The sequence below is a fragment of the Oreochromis niloticus genome, linkage group LG15 (genome assembly GCF_001858045.2).
Source record: "Oreochromis niloticus isolate F11D_XX linkage group LG15, O_niloticus_UMD_NMBU, whole genome shotgun sequence".
NCBI lineage: Eukaryota > Metazoa > Chordata > Actinopteri > Cichliformes > Cichlidae > Oreochromis > Oreochromis niloticus.
The window spans coordinates 37,808,245-37,823,871 of record NC_031980.2 but is presented as its reverse complement, the minus strand read 5'-3'; the positions used below and the strand labels follow the sequence as shown (position 1 = coordinate 37,823,871).

The window sequence follows — 15,627 nt, the reverse complement described above, 5'->3', positions numbered from 1 at the left end:
CAAAATGGTAGGCCCAGCGTTCAGTGTTAGCTGATAACCAGCAGCTCTTTTAGTGCACTAAATACATCAAATTAATGGGAGAGAAGTGCTAATAACGCAGCTAGAGGTTTTGTCTTCATCCACAATCACTTTTTCACGTCTTTCTCCTCTTTTTATGGATAGGAAAGCTGTCAGACTAATATTCCTTCCTGTAATGATAGTTTGGGAGTACCACCGTTTTTAATCAATGGTGGTACTTCAACCTAATTGTGTTCCTGGGCCTTAATTTGTATTAAACACTTTTTTTTAAAAGACTAAGAATGATTAATGTGTTTTTAACAGTGAGTGCAAGTAGGAGAGAACATTTCTAATGTATATACATAAATATAAAGCCCAGAAGTTGAAGTCGACAGAGTTCCTTTTAAGAGGAGTCAAAAAACATGAAATACACTGCATTGCAACTTGTAGTATATCATGCTGGACTATAATGACTTTAGTGCTTGAGCAGTGGTCTTATTAGCTGCATTAGATGCTTCATTTTGCTTCATGAACAATATTTCATGAAAAGCATTACCCAGTCACTCACTGGGACACAATCCATCCTCAGTGACTGGTTATGTAATAAGGATTGATATTTATGGCTATGTAGTGCAGAGCCAGTGGCAGCAGTATGAATGCTGTAAAAGGCAAGTGTATAGAGTGTCTTTTATAGGGTTTTTACGGTGCTTCCTTCTAACGGCACACAGAGATAGGCGCTGAAGTGGGCAGTTATAAAGGAGGTGTTGATATTGCTTCTAGATTGGGACTGTAGTGACTGTCTGTGTTTAATAAAAATGTTCGCCCAATGCTAAAAAAGAACCCGCACGTGTGCAGCTTGTTTTCCGGAAATATAATCCAATAGGTTTCACTTCACAGTTGTATTCATTTCTGGAGAAATGCTGCCTGAAATTCATCTGGTAATCACTCGAATAACTTCAAACAGGAAACACTGCAACTTAGCGAGCGCGTCTTAAGATAACGAATTTCTTTGATGTGCAGAAAGTGTGTTTCATTTTATGCAGGCATTAAAGTGGTTTGACTGGTCTGTGCTTTGTGACACGGTGGAAATCTCACAGTGAGGTTTTATTAAAGCCACAGAAAGAGCAGCGAGAGAACTGTTTGTTTGGATTTTACATCTGACTCAAAGTCTTAACTGTCACATAACAAACGCAAAGAGATTCTTCAGTATTGTAGCGAACACATTTATTCTCATTTATTACAATCACTTTACATCGCTCCACCACGGTCAACCAGTTTCTCCAAACGTCAAACAACAACTAAACTAAATTAGCAATTGGCTGTGTAACTGTCTCTCTCTGCAGAGAGTGCAGGGGTGCATGGATGTGAGAGGACTGGAGAGGGGACCCCCATCGATGTGTCCAAACCATCTACCCTGAGAAAAAGCCTGGTTTCATTTCTAAGGCATCAAAGACTTTTTGCCAAAGCCACCGTCATCTCCATAATGCACACAAGGTGTCCTTTGGCTTTGCTATGACTCACCGTGTTCTGGAAGACAACATAGTGAGAGACAATCATCTTCACCTATGGAGGTCTTTGGGTGCTCTAGGGCCACACAGCTAATGCCCACACTTGAAAAGTTGTGAATAAAAGCACGGCTGAGGTAGATTTTGAAACACGTGCCCCTTTTTGCTTTATGTCATCATGCTCTCGTCATGTGGGCCGTACACACAGATTTTTTCTTGCAGTAGTCACTAAATATAAAGTAAAAATCATGTAAAATAATTTTAAAAAGTGTTTATAGTTGTGGCCTAATAAGATCAATTGGGGCTCACGTGGAGTAAAGTTGTGGGATTTTTAACCCCCAACTATAATATTAATAGTTTTTAATTCTTCGGTAAAGAAGGAAGTAACAGTAATTACATTTGTAGACAATGAAACATCCTTTAGCTTTCAGTATTGCTGCAGCTATGCCAGCAGACGCCTTATGTGTATTTCTACGATAGAAGTGTAATGAAATCTAGATTAAATGGCAACAAAACTGTTTTTCCAGACATCAATGAGCAAAGCTCCCTGAGCTGAGCTTCGCTCACCTTTAGTAGAAGATGAGCGAATGTATAGCTTTTTTTTTTTAATGATTTAAGTCTCAGGCCCAGTTTCTACTCCATGAAAACCAGACTTTGTCCCTAATTTTTCATGTCAGCACTTTGCTAGTACACTGCACTCTTTCCTGACACCCAGCTGAGGGCTTCAGCTGGAGGATGGAGCAGGTCTGCTTATTCATGAAGGGATCTGGCTGTGTCCCCTGGAGGCCCACTGGAACAGCAGGCATTATCAGTGGTAAATGGATGTGAAAAGACTTGGGTCAGGACAGCCTCACAGCTGCCTGATTTATGGCTGGTGATGTAACAAACAGTTTGCCGTGTTACCGGCAGGGATATAAGCATTTTCATGGCCACAGTTCAAGTTTATTTCAGCTATAAATTCGAAAAGATATAGAACAAAAAGAGCAGTGAATTTATGACACAGGAGATGTTGTTTGTGAGCTGCCAGGGAAAAGTGTGTTTTAATACCCTGTGGACAAGGATGAATGTTCATTTTGCTCTCTTATCTCAGCTTTTTGTCCAGCACAGCATCAAAATAAATATTAATCTCCAATCCTGCAAAAAAAATCAAAACAAACCATAAAACCCCCAAAACAAAACATTTTTCAAGAGTAGAGGTGTTCAAAGCTTTTATCAAAATCAAGTTATGTTAACCCCTCCAACCATGAACATCTCTGAACCAGGACCAGGCTATATCTGTTAGATAAACAACGAGTGGTGCAATTTTTCATATGCTGCTAAGTGAGGCACATTTAGTGAAGAGCACGGCTGGTGCTGCATTTCTGTTCTATCAAAATCAGTACAGTTGGGAATTTTTCCAACAGGTTCAATAACAATGGTGTCATGATAGTGGGCGACAGGAGCTGCTAAAGAGCTGCTTTACATGAGTGTCACACGTGCGATCAAAGATAAAACCCTAGATTGCGTGCTGACATGTGCAGCAGAGGGCAGCGGGCACAGAGTCGCTCTGATGGTAAACTTTTTCCGGAGCAGTGTTCCGGCCCACACTTTGGGTATCATTGGTCGACTTTGTCAATCACTCTGAGGTCTAAGAGAGCAGCCCCCAACCCTCGGGCCACGGACCGGAGTTGTTTGGTACCGCGCCTCGAGAGTTGAGGCTTGGGTGTGAAATTTACGATTTTCAGGGTTTTTATTGATTGTTATCATTATTTTTTAACGTTAACTCTTTTATTTTGTTGTATTTATCTGCAACACCTTAAAGGCCGGTCCGTGAAAATATTGTTGGACATAAACCGGTCTGTGGTTGGGGACCGCGGGTCTAAGACACAACTTATTTTTGTTTGACTTTTCTTAATCTTATTTTAAATGTTGAAAGAAAAACACTCTGCAGTACAGATAAATATTTTGCTAGATTTAAGCAACAGAAATACTTTCTTTTAGTGCTGAGTCAGTATAACAATGTTAAATACTCACTTTGACATAGTTAACCTTGTGCTTTCCAAAACGACGCTGAAACATGTGCAGTGCATGAAACAGGGCTCAACTAACTGACTAAAACCTCTAAAATCACTTCTCCAATCAGCAGGCTCCTGTTGTACAATCAAAGCTTTTCTTGACTGCTGAATACTTGTTGCATAATTCAGTGTGTCACATGAGGGGACGCTGTGTTTCCTGTATATTCTCTATTGCAGGAGCTGTTAGGTCTCATGGCATGCTTTCCAGCTCCCCCATGGAGAGGCAGCAGATTAATGAAAGTGATTAACCTCGGTGTGAATCACAAACAGCAGGCCGGATAAAGGGAGGTGACAGGGTCTGAATTCAGCCTCTCTTTCTCCTTTATTGCTCATTAGGGAGCACAGACTGTAATCAGCCCGACATTTATTGGCTGCTCTACAGTCTGCCGGACAGGATCGCATTTCTGCACAGGTTTCCAGGATCCCTGCGGTTTGGTGAGCTGGATGGAGTGAAGCGTTTTCTAGACATTAGACAGGAAAATTAATTGTTTGATTAGTTTTACAAATCCTGTTCAGGGCATCAGAGAGTAGAAGCATTTACCTGGATCTCCTGCACGAGGCATCCAGCCCAAACCTCCATTACTGATGAGTACAGTGCTCGTCACCTTTATATGTTCAGTTCAGTTCACTTGTACTGAGTCTTGTCATGTGACGTTGCTCAGGATTTGGCTAAGCTGTGTGACTGGGACTTTATTCCCTAGATCCTACATTGTCATCATGATTGTCACACATCCAAAATGGCCAAAAAGTTAACGTCACATTTTAGCAATCATGGAAAACCTGTTTAGCACCATTTCACAATAACATAAGTCCTCTCTTATACTGTAAATACTGTATGGTAAAGAACCCACTATATGTAAAGACTCTTGTGAGGAGCATGAGGAGGAGACGAGGAGAAAGAACTCAGTTTGTAACAGGAGACCTCCAGCAGAAGAAAGGGGAGCAATCTCCATCAACTGGATGGAGACATAGAGATAGAAGATAGAAAAGTTGAGCATAGAAAGACTATAAACAGCATACTGGAAAAAATACAAACTGCGGGAGAGAGTATACAGAAGTTAATGACCTTTAATTGTGATATATATAAACCAATGTGGTGCAAGAGGTGAGAGAGGAGAAGTTCATTATGGGGTCCCCCAGCAGCCCGAGCCTATAGCAGTGCAGCAGAATCGAGTCTTTTCTACATTTCCCGTGTGTGTTTGTTTTCCATACATCAGTTTGTCATTGCAGTAACCAAAACCAGCTTTCAGTCTCATCCTGTTCTCTTTGATCACTTTCATTTAGCTTGTAATGGAGTCGAGTACATAAAATAGCTATTTAATCATGAGTAGTTGATTAAAGATCAAGCCTCATGAATACTTAGTTGACCATCAGTCATTACTGAGCTTCTGAGCTGCTGCAGATAAAATGATTTTGTTATGATTAGAGTAAATAAAAATCTGGTCAAGGACAGCAGTTGTGCTGTGAGATCAGCCGCACTGACATTTAAAATGTGTGATAACAAAGAGAAACAAAAGGTTGTCATAGTCAATGCAGCCTAAAAGCATCTGTTCCTTTCTCAGTGAACCGCTGTGTTAATGCTTGTTAAACACAAAAAGCAGACAAAACAAACTACATTAGAAATGTGACAGTGAAGTTGGTCTTGGCCTTTTGATTAAACAGGACAGTGTGCAGTAGGCAGTTACATGTGGGGGGAGATGCACAGCAAACAGCCCGGGGAAGACTCAAACCTGTGACACTGCAGCACAACTCCAGCCCGTGCTACATGGATTGCTTACTCAAACAGGTGAGCTGTGGTGCCACATACACATACTCATTCTATTCAGTCAATATCTACAACAAAACCAGTGGTGCGAGCACACACTTATTTTATAAATCAGCCACAAATGTGGAATATAACATTCAATTCAATTCATTTTTTTTACATTGCACCAAACCACAACAACAGTTGCCTCCAGGGGCTTTTTATTATAAGCTAAAGTCCCTACAAATAATAAGAGAAAACCCCAGCTGTCAGATGACCTCCTATGAGCAAGCACTTGGCAACAGTGGTGAGGAAGAGCTCCCTTTTTAACAGAAGCAGGCTCAGGGAGGGACATCCACCTGCCATGACTGGTTGGGGGTGTGGGGAGGGAGACAAGACCAAAGACACACTCTGGAAGAGAGCCAGAGTTTGATAATAACCAATAACAAAAGCTCTTAGTTACTCTTAACAGTTTTAGCACTCACCACTAGTCGATAGAAGTGCATGCTGGGATATTTGTCTTATCCAACTCAATGCTCAGTTCATCCTTGAAACAAATGCATAGCGTGAAGACATCCAGATATTTGGAATATACAGGTTTTGTGTAAATGAGTGCTGATAGTAACTAATAATAATGAATTTAAATTAAGATGAGAGCTATTCTGAATATAATTTGTGGATTTCCTTAAATCTGAATATTATTACGCCTTTTCCCATATTTAATATCTAATGTGTGAACCTTTATTTTATACCAAAGCTCCTGTATTGAGTTATGTCGCAACACTATAAATGTTTAGTCTAAAGTCACCTTTTCTGTATCAGACATTATTTTTCATGCTAAAAAACACATAAACAGTGTGAAGTTTGATGTGTGTATGATTCTGCCTGATAAGCGATAAGCAGAGCTGTTCTACAGACAGCAGGTAGAGCAGCTGATAAGCAGGACTGTGGCAGCTCACAGTTGTTGGATTGTCTTAAGAAGCTGACAGTTGTTGCTAGCCTGTTCGTGACTGATAGAAAACCATCGAGCTCTGAAAGTTTTGCACAGAAACGGGCCCAAATGTCTCTGCTGCTGCCAAAAACCATGTTCCTGCAAAACTGACAGCTTCCCCACAACAGACACCCTGAATGCATCGCAGTACAAAAGAAACTCCCAGCAGAGTTCACTCTCACTTATTTTCACTGCCACTTTGCTGCTATTTTTCACATGAATTTATTTTATTATTCTCAAAAGTTCTTTTTTTTTGCTTCAAGGCCCTTAAGATTCCCAGAGCGAGTTATAAAAGAAAATTTGCCAAACTGTTTAACCATAGATTGTATTGTAAGGGTGGATGTAGTCACTGCAATGGCACTCATTCATTAGTGAAGTACTGTTACGAAGCCTCAAGCTTCAGTTTTCAGTGTCGACATTTAGTGTTTTGAAACTGCATATGAAGAACAAACGGTAGATCCGACTGAGAGACTGAGGGACAGTGACACTAACAGGCCAGCAAGTTGTCAGTCCTTCTTTTTGGCTCTAATGGGGACATAATTTCTCAAAAGATTTTCATTTTGTTTTCAACAAGACTTGAACGTAACGTTTGAGACAATAAACTCATCATTAAAGTGTTTACTGAGGCCATAAATCAAGAGGGCTGAAAGGAATATTTTACATACTTTTTGAAATATTCTCACTACATTTTGAAAGTATGCAAGTTTAAAGCACTTCTGCATCAGCTTCTCTTTTCATACCCAGAAGGTTTTTGAAATCCTCTAGGATTAGGGAGAAAATAATGTAACTCAATATGTTTTCTCTTTCAAAAATTCTTGATAGCTTCAGGATTATCTTGGGCTTATTTCATGAAATCTGTCATTCATGGTTCTCAGCCGGAAAAAGGTGAAATGCCCACTTTAGGAATGGGAACAGTTTACTGCCCCAAGTGGAGGAGTTTAAGTTTCTCAACACCTGGTTCAAGAGTGAGGGGGGAGCGGCAGTTGGCAGATGGTTTAAGGTCACACCTGCAGTGATGCAGACATTATACTGTTGTGTTGCTCTGTTGCTGTGAAGAGAGAGTTGGGCGTGAAAGCTGGAAATGTACTGGTCAGTCCATATTCCTCACCTATGGTCATTGGCTCTGGGTAGTGACTGAAAAAATTTAATTGTGGTCACAAGCAGCAGAAAAGCGCTTCCTCTAAAGTGTGTCTGGTCTCTTCATTAGTAATAGCGGGAGGATTTCAGTTATTTGGGACAGACTGAGAGTACAGCGCCTGTTCCCGGACAGCGAAAAGGAGACAGTTGAGTGGTTCAGGTATTTGACTTGGATGCCTCCTTGATGTTTCTTAGGTGGGGTTTTCTGGACACGTCCGACCAGGAGGAGGCCCTGGGCCAGACCCAGGGCATGCTGGAGAGATTAACTCTCTCATCTAGCTTGGAAATGCCCCAATGTCAAGGAAATGGAGGTCTGGGCTTCTCTGCTTACACTTCTGCCCCTGCAGGCTGGCCCCTTATAAAGGACAGAGGGATGGCATTTACATTTTACTTTATTTACATGGAAATTGTATAATGAGTGAAATATGACTTGAGCATGTTCCACTTGCTTTTTTGTCATTTTGAAAAAATTAGGCACCAACCCATCTCTAAATGTAATAAATGATCTTTTCTTATAAGTAGACTTTTACCAGTATTTGTTTAGAAAAGTGACTAACCTCAATGCTGTCCCTCGTCTTATGTGGGGGTTTCTGTTTAAATGCATTATGTGATAGTTCCATTTCAGCCTTCTGTATATTTCCAGTGTACTTATTGTATTCATAATGACCATCAGGATCCCTCTGTGCTCTTGCATTGCCTGAGAAGTCTTTAAAACATGACTACATGTGGAGTGCTGCAGTCAGGCTTTCAGTGACACCTCAGGTGGGCTGGTAGCTGATGCATAACAAACGCTGCCCGAGGACATAAAGAGTACCACCTATGAAGAAAAAAGTTTTCTGCTGTTTGTCTCAGCTAAGAAACTGCAAGCCAAACAGAAACATCATGCAAATGGAGTGTGCCTTTAGTTTCTAATGTCACATCTAATGCAACAAACAAACTCAGGAGAACTAGCTTACAACCAGTAGCTGCTTAACATCCCAAAAGTTAAGGTCAAATGCAACAACTTCTTCTTTTGGCTTCTTCCTTTATGGGTTGCCACAACCGATCACCAGCTTCCATTTCACCCTATCCCATGCACCATCCTCTGTCACACCAACCCCCTGCTTCACAATTTCCATGAATCCTCTTCCTCCTTTCCTCTTGTCTGTCACCTCCATATTCAACATCCTTTGTCCAGTATATCCACTATCCCTCCTCTCCACATGTCCAAACCATATCAGTCTCTCACGTTGTCGCCAACTTGCTCAGCCTGAGCTGTCCCTCTGATGCTTCTGGTCACTCCCAGTGAAAATCTCACCACCTTCAGCTCTGCAGCCAGTGTTTTTGTTAGTGCCACTGTCTCGACAGCACACATCACCATCATCATGTAAACCTTCTTTTTCACTCTTGCTGCTCCCTCACCACTGAGACTGATTTCCACCCCGTCTCCTACTGACTGTTATTCCTCTTCTCTCTGGTGCATACTTCCACCTCTCCATGCTCTGTTCCCCCTTGTTCCTGCTCTCACTAGAGATCATAATGTTGTCTGCAAACATCATAGTCCTTGGCGGATCCTGCCTGACCGCATCTGTTTATCACCACTGCAGACAAGCAGGGGCTCGCACCTGATACCTTATGTAATCCCACCCCAACCTTGAATCCATCTCGCTCCTCCTCAGCACCACTGTACATGTCCTGGACCCCCCTCACGTACTCCTGACTTCTTCATAGGCTACCACAGTTTCTCTCCTGGCACCCATGACTTCTGTAGATCCACAAAGACACAGTGCAACTCCATCTGATCTTCTCTAGACTTCACCATCAACAAAGATTAAATCTGTAGCGCTCTTTACTGCTGCTCTACCTTCAGCAGATCTTTCCCATAGCTTCATGGTATGACTCATCAACTTTAGTCTGCACCTGCTGACAATACCTGTTAGGAAAGCAAAACTGGACTGAGACGTTCTAGACTGATTCATCTGAAGTATTTTTCTAGCTAACTTGTACTGACTAACAAGGAAATGTCAGAGGAGTTTGTTACAGATGAGAGGAATTTATCTTTTAATGTATGTTTAATGACATGAAAGACTGCATTTTGGTAAAAGGACTGGTTCTTGTGTTCCTCTTTTCTACATTCAAAACTCTTTATACAACACGCCTAATTCACCCATTCACACCCACTGCAGAGCACAAGCACTTTTTCTATGCTCAAGTGCTTTCTAACAGTCAGACACGTTCACACTCACGCTCCGATGGATGCCTCGGAGGGTAACTTCGGGTTAGTTTCTTGCCCAAAGATATTTGGCATGCAAACTGAAGCAGCCACGGATCAAAACCTCCAACCTTCCATTCGTAGGTGACCTGATGTAGCTCCTGAGCTACAGCCACCCAAAGCAGAGTCAAATCTGTTAGCGTTCACGTGATTGTGTTATCTATTTTCCTCCAGTCTTTTTGTTGTTCATCATGTTTGAAATTGATGTTAAAGGGTTTATGTTGGAAAAAATACGTAAAATGTGTAGCTGTGGTGTTAAAATATGACAAAAAGGAATTGCAAGTGGTCACACAGTGACACTTGGGTAATGAATAAGAATGTACTGTTCTCATTAAGCTCTGGATATGGACAGATTTCCATGTAATACAATTAATATGTTGAATACGTAGTGTAGCTGGTGTCTGCTGGTAAGCATTAGCCTGCAGTGGAGTTTTTTTCTTGCTCAAAACAGCTGCGTGCTGGAAATTAGGTTGAGAAACTGAAGGCCATAAACACAGTGAAGACATGAAAGATCTGAGGGAAGAATATCAGATAATTCTGTGCTGGGATGTCAGAGCGAGCATCACCTTTAATGCCACACTCCTTAATCTATTGTTAATGGGAAAAATATTTAAAAATGCAGCTTTAAAGAGGAGACAAGAGGACATAAAGAAAGACTGTATATTTCCTTATTTATTTGTGTTTGTGGTAGTCCTGACAGACAACACATGAAAGGAATATCAGAGAGATAATGAAGGATGGAAAACAAAGACGGGAGAGACGACGTCGCTGTCATAAGACATATTCACAGTGATGACATTTCTGGCGCACACAGCACCTCAGTTCCCCTCAGCCATCAGGACCAAACAAAGATCTTTGATACAATTAATTTTATTTCCACATCAATCACAACCTGCAGCTTTTCATATGCTGATGGTTTCAGAGCTTTTTCCAGCAGCAGCAGCAGCAGCAGCAGGCGGCTGTGAAAAGCTGCCTGCTCGGTGGATCTATCTTTAAGCACTGCAGCACATGGAAGTGTGAGCGGCTGCGTCGTTGAATACTGATGATTCTCTGTTGCCTTCCGTCCAGATTTGTTAATTAATGTTTAACTCAGCTGCCATGAATAAGAGGCTCACTAATAACTCTCTGTAGATTATTTTCTCTCTGCTGGAATATTTCAAAGTTCACACAGTACCGTGTGTGTTTTCCTTTAAACTGTGTGCTAACACATTTCATCAGCATTCAAATGAAGGAGAGGAGCAGGCAAACAGCACTTTGCTGTGGATTTGAGCCTGACTAATAGGTCATTTTATATTCTAAAGAGCATTTATTTCTGCCTTGTCTCTACAGCCACTGTACCATTGTTGTGTTTACGGAAGGATCTCCTGTAAGTGATGTAAGGAAGTTTGGTTAATAGCACCGATCGTCGACCACCTCAAATTAAATGTTGCATTTGACATGACAGTCAGGCTCTGACATTCCTCTGGATATTAAAGGCTCCCTGAGGGGACACTGATGCTGATTTGTCTCCAAGTCCAATTAAACTGCAACGCTGTGCCTGTGGCCTCTGCCACATGTCAAGGGTTTAGGATGAGCCAGGGCCTGTTTGTCACTGTTTCCTCTTGTACATCACAGCATCACAATTTTCCAGACGGTTAATACAGCCGATCCAGTATTGTCAGAATAACAAACACCTAACCTATCAATACTGATTTTTTAAAAAAAGATACTTTGCACACAGGAAACCCCATTTTACCATTCGTACCTTGTTGTTTTTGGGCTAATTGGTTAGCTCGTGAGGGGTGTGGCTTGATGCTGATGCACTGAGCTAAAGCACTGAGCTAAAGCAGTCATTATTGGCCTGCTAATGCCAGGCTAAATTCTTCCACTGCAGAGTCAGTCCCTCAGTTCGTGTGCAGAAAGCCTCTTCTAAATTGGGCACCTTTTAAGTGATGGATATGGTCAGATTTCCATATTACAAATGGATATGATATAGTCCCGTGCTGTCTTCCTCACAGTTACTTTTCTGACTTATGTGGAAGAAGAAAAAGTGGGAAATATTTTTAATTATTCTTCAAAAATATAGGTGTCAGACTATCCACTGAGTTCCAGTACAATATTTACTAAAGTGGGGGGGTGGGGGGGGGGGGTGGCTGTACCGTTAAAGTCCCCTTTGATTGATTGATCATTTATTTCGAGCATATGTGTACTTATATACAAATTACAGCATATATAAAGGAAGGAAAACACTGTCTTCTAATACAACAGGTGCTCAAAAAGGACACTTATATACTCCCACCCACTTCACATATTTATAGCTCAGTCATGTAGCTGTGCACTTTGACAGTACTTCTGATTTGAATTTCTAATTTCCACAGTTAGGTTAGATACAACTGTCGTAAATGGACCAAGAAAGCTTGAGAAAACTTTGGGGCAGTGAGTTCTGGTCTGGTTTCTGGGTCTCTGTGCATCCTTGATGGGAACTCTGAAGTAGCACACATACACCAAAGGCTCTCTCACAGGCCTAAGCAATGCTCTCGACAGGTTTCATGTCTCTCTCCAGATGTGTCCACGCACAGTATATTAGTATCTACTTTGAGTATATGTGAAGAATAAGAATGAGACACACCTTATTGACCATGGATTTAGCATATTTCAGCTATCCAGATCACATGTGGAACCAGGTGGAATTAGGGCCTAAATCTAACCTTGAAGCAGATCAATGAATAAATACCAATAATAAAAATCTGACAAAACACAAGGCTTCATGAAATGATCTGAAGTTGAAGTGGATCTGAATGCAGGATGACAACCTCTCTGGAAAAGCAAATATTTTCAGATATTAAGGATGGCCTCCATAGCAACGGGCCAGCGAGCCAGCAGGTAGCAGTGACTGAACTTTAGAGTGAGAAATAAGAAAAGGTCATCAAAAGATTTCAAAAATGGGATATCATTCCTTTTAAAAGATGCACGGCTATTTTATCATTGCTGAGTACTGCAACATTACCTACAATGGAAAAAAGAAATCTATGCAATTGAACGAGGTCGTTAAGTATGTATGTATGCAAGATTTAGCAGAAGCTCGTCAGCATGGAAGGACCATAGTATCAAGCTTCTTCTTCCACATGCAGTTGTAGGGTTAAAAATGAAGTCTTCGCCACCAACACGTAAGAACTTTTCTGTTGTTTAGAATTTTATCAGTATATTCACAACTCCAGTCTGTCTGTGGTGGTAACCACTGGTCAAGCTGTATTTAATCTTTGGTCACATATTGGGTTGAGCTGCTGTTTCACTGGTTTCTTTGTGCAATATCAATCTTTTAGTTTATCTATGCTCAAAAAGCTCTGGCTTCATCTTGTCTATTTTCAAAGTGTTACTCTTCTTTCACATTTTTTAAATATAAGAATACTTGGACATATTTTTCATGTTGGGTCAAGTTGGGCTGGTTAGAGTTAGATTTGAGATGTTGCCAAGCCAGCCAAGATATTCTCCAGGATGTCCTGGGTCTGCGATGGGTTTTTAAAAAAAATCTTTAGTTTTTTATTTCACTTCACGGTGAACGACCACTGTCACTTCCTTTTCTGTTCAGGTTTTCAACTGGTCAGCATTCTGGCATCATCAACATAAGACAATGCACTGGCCTGTGGGTCTTTGCAAGAGCATCTGCTTACATATAGTTGCTATTTCAGTTGTACCATGTACAACCATGCCACAGTTGCAGCTGTGCCATCCCAAGGCTGCAGTCATAACCACAGCCACAATTTGTTTTATGAGGGTAGAACAGGAGAACCGACTTCTCTAGCTTCCTTAAGAAAATTCAGTGGTACATACATCTGTCTGACAGCCACAGTTTTGGGTGCACTGCCGCTGTGTCATAATACAGCTCAGTGCCTCTGTGTGGGTTGCAGGAAATTAAAAAAGTTGTTGGGGGGCTGGGGATTGTTTTGTTTGCTGGAAAACTCGTTGACAATCAATACAAATAAAATTAAGAAAATTGATTTTGCAATAATGCAGCTAAGTTTAACTTGCTGATTTTAATTGGAACTGGAGTCATTTAGCTAAACCTTTATGTATATGATATCAATAATTAGTCATCTTACAGTGGTTATAGTTAGTCTCAGTCGTAACAGTTTGGGAATCTGGACTTCCAGTATTTGTAGAAGCGTGCAGACAAAACAGCTGGTCCACTGAGGCAGAGCATAAACTCTGGTGGGGAGTCAGCGGGCCTATTTACATGCCACTGCACTGATAGTGAATTGAAAATGTGGTTTCAGGTGATGAGGAACTGTGGGAACACAGGTGGGATTGCTGGACAGGAACTGGAATTACAGGAGAGTTAATACAAGAAGACAAAGTGACTGTGACGAATGTAACAATAATTATAATCCTAAGAATGTCTTCACTGGCAAGTATAGGTGTCCCGGACAAAGGCATAGTGGGATAGATAAAAACTCTCTCATGACCTTATTAACTAATAACATCAACTTTTCTAACTTGCTTTCTTTTTCTCTTTTTGCTTTATCATCTATTGGCTGCCCCAAACCAAAGACCACATTCAGTAAATCCCTTCAAGCACATAAGTCCACTCTCAATTCTCTTTTCCTTCAATTAGTGACATGTCAGTTTGGATGCTCCTTTCTTGGCTCACAGTTTTAACCTTCTTTGACCCTTTTGTTCCAAACTGGGTTTACTGTTGACTTCACAACCCTGGATTTTACCCTGTACCTCACATCTGTGTCTGACCATGAAAGTGAGTCACCGGAGATCAGCTGTGATTACTGTCAGCAACCCATCCAATTTAATTAATCCATTACAGCCAGTTTAGACATTCTGCACCCAAGCTATTGGTATAAATTTGATTTCAATGTGAGTCTGACAGCAGGCTTTAAAGGCATATTCTTACTGAAATTGCATGAATGAGTGAGGGTTTCTCAGCTACATTAGCTCTTAGAATCCTAAATAGCTCAGAGACTCATTCATACCTCCACAGCAATAACAATGGTGAGGTTCTATCTGCTGACATCTATTTGAAATTCTGGTTATTTCTACCTCATTGGCAGCAAATCTGCAGCCAATCTGTGTCTGTTGGCCTCATCTCTGCACTATCTCACCACTGTTCTTCAGGTGTTGGTTAATTTGAAGCATTTTAATGGATGTGACTGATGATATGTCTCCATGTGTGATCAAGATGTTTGCGCTTCAGTTTCACTGAGTGAAAGTTAGCACTAATTAGCAGATATACAACATGTTTGTGTGTTTGTGTGTTGCACCTGTACAGTTCATGTATACTTGCATACAAAGCTAGCTAGCATTAGCTAATAAGTTCGACTTCTATCTTCTAATCAAAATAAGGCAACTTACAGTCAGAGTCCTGGGATCGGTTGTTGTTTTCATGTTGGGATTCTTGTTTAATATTATTGTCTGGGGCACATGCAGCATCTAACCAATCACAACCATGTAGAAGTGGACTGGAGGAAAAGCACTGCTCAGTAGTTTAGCATTACAAGCAATGTGTGAACAGGATTTAAGCACTTTGCTCAATGAGACTGGATAAGATCTGCTGTATTAATAAAATATAGCCTGTTTGAGGCCACGAAAAAGAGTATCAGTATCAAAACTCTGTCAGTAGCACAAAAGTGAATGTAATGAATTATAATCAAGCATTTCAATAAAGTTTAAAAGATGGTTTTTAGTTGCTAGTGGGGTTTAAAGATCTGAGAGCATGTGAAGATCAAACACAAAAGCCGAACATTCAAATGTAAGCTTCGTCTCTGTGCTAATTTCATATATGGTCATCAAGTACAATTATGTACTGTGTTTCAGGATCACTGTGTTTCAGGATTAATATTTATATTAAGTTTGTGTTCTCTCTTAATGTGGACTCCTGTTTGCTCCTGTTAGACTCATCGGGCTCTTTCTACCAACCGAACAAAAAGTTAGCTTTTTCTAATTTAGACTTTTTGCATTTG

The 15,627-nt window shown here is 40.8% G+C and overlaps 1 protein-coding gene across 22 annotated transcripts in view; it reads left to right on the top strand.

Moving 5' to 3' along the window:
• Positions 1 to 15,627, top strand: part of ptprfa (protein tyrosine phosphatase receptor type Fa) — a 330,493-nt gene that overhangs the window by 12,898 nt on the left and 301,968 nt on the right. The window contains exon 2 of one of the 22 annotated variants that reach the window (XM_025899232.1): positions 5,219 to 5,342. The exons of the other annotated variants lie outside the window; for them this stretch is intronic. The gene's annotated coding sequence lies outside the window, so the exon portion shown is untranslated. The remainder of the gene's footprint in view (positions 1 to 5,218; positions 5,343 to 15,627) is intronic. 22 annotated transcript variants of the gene reach the window in all.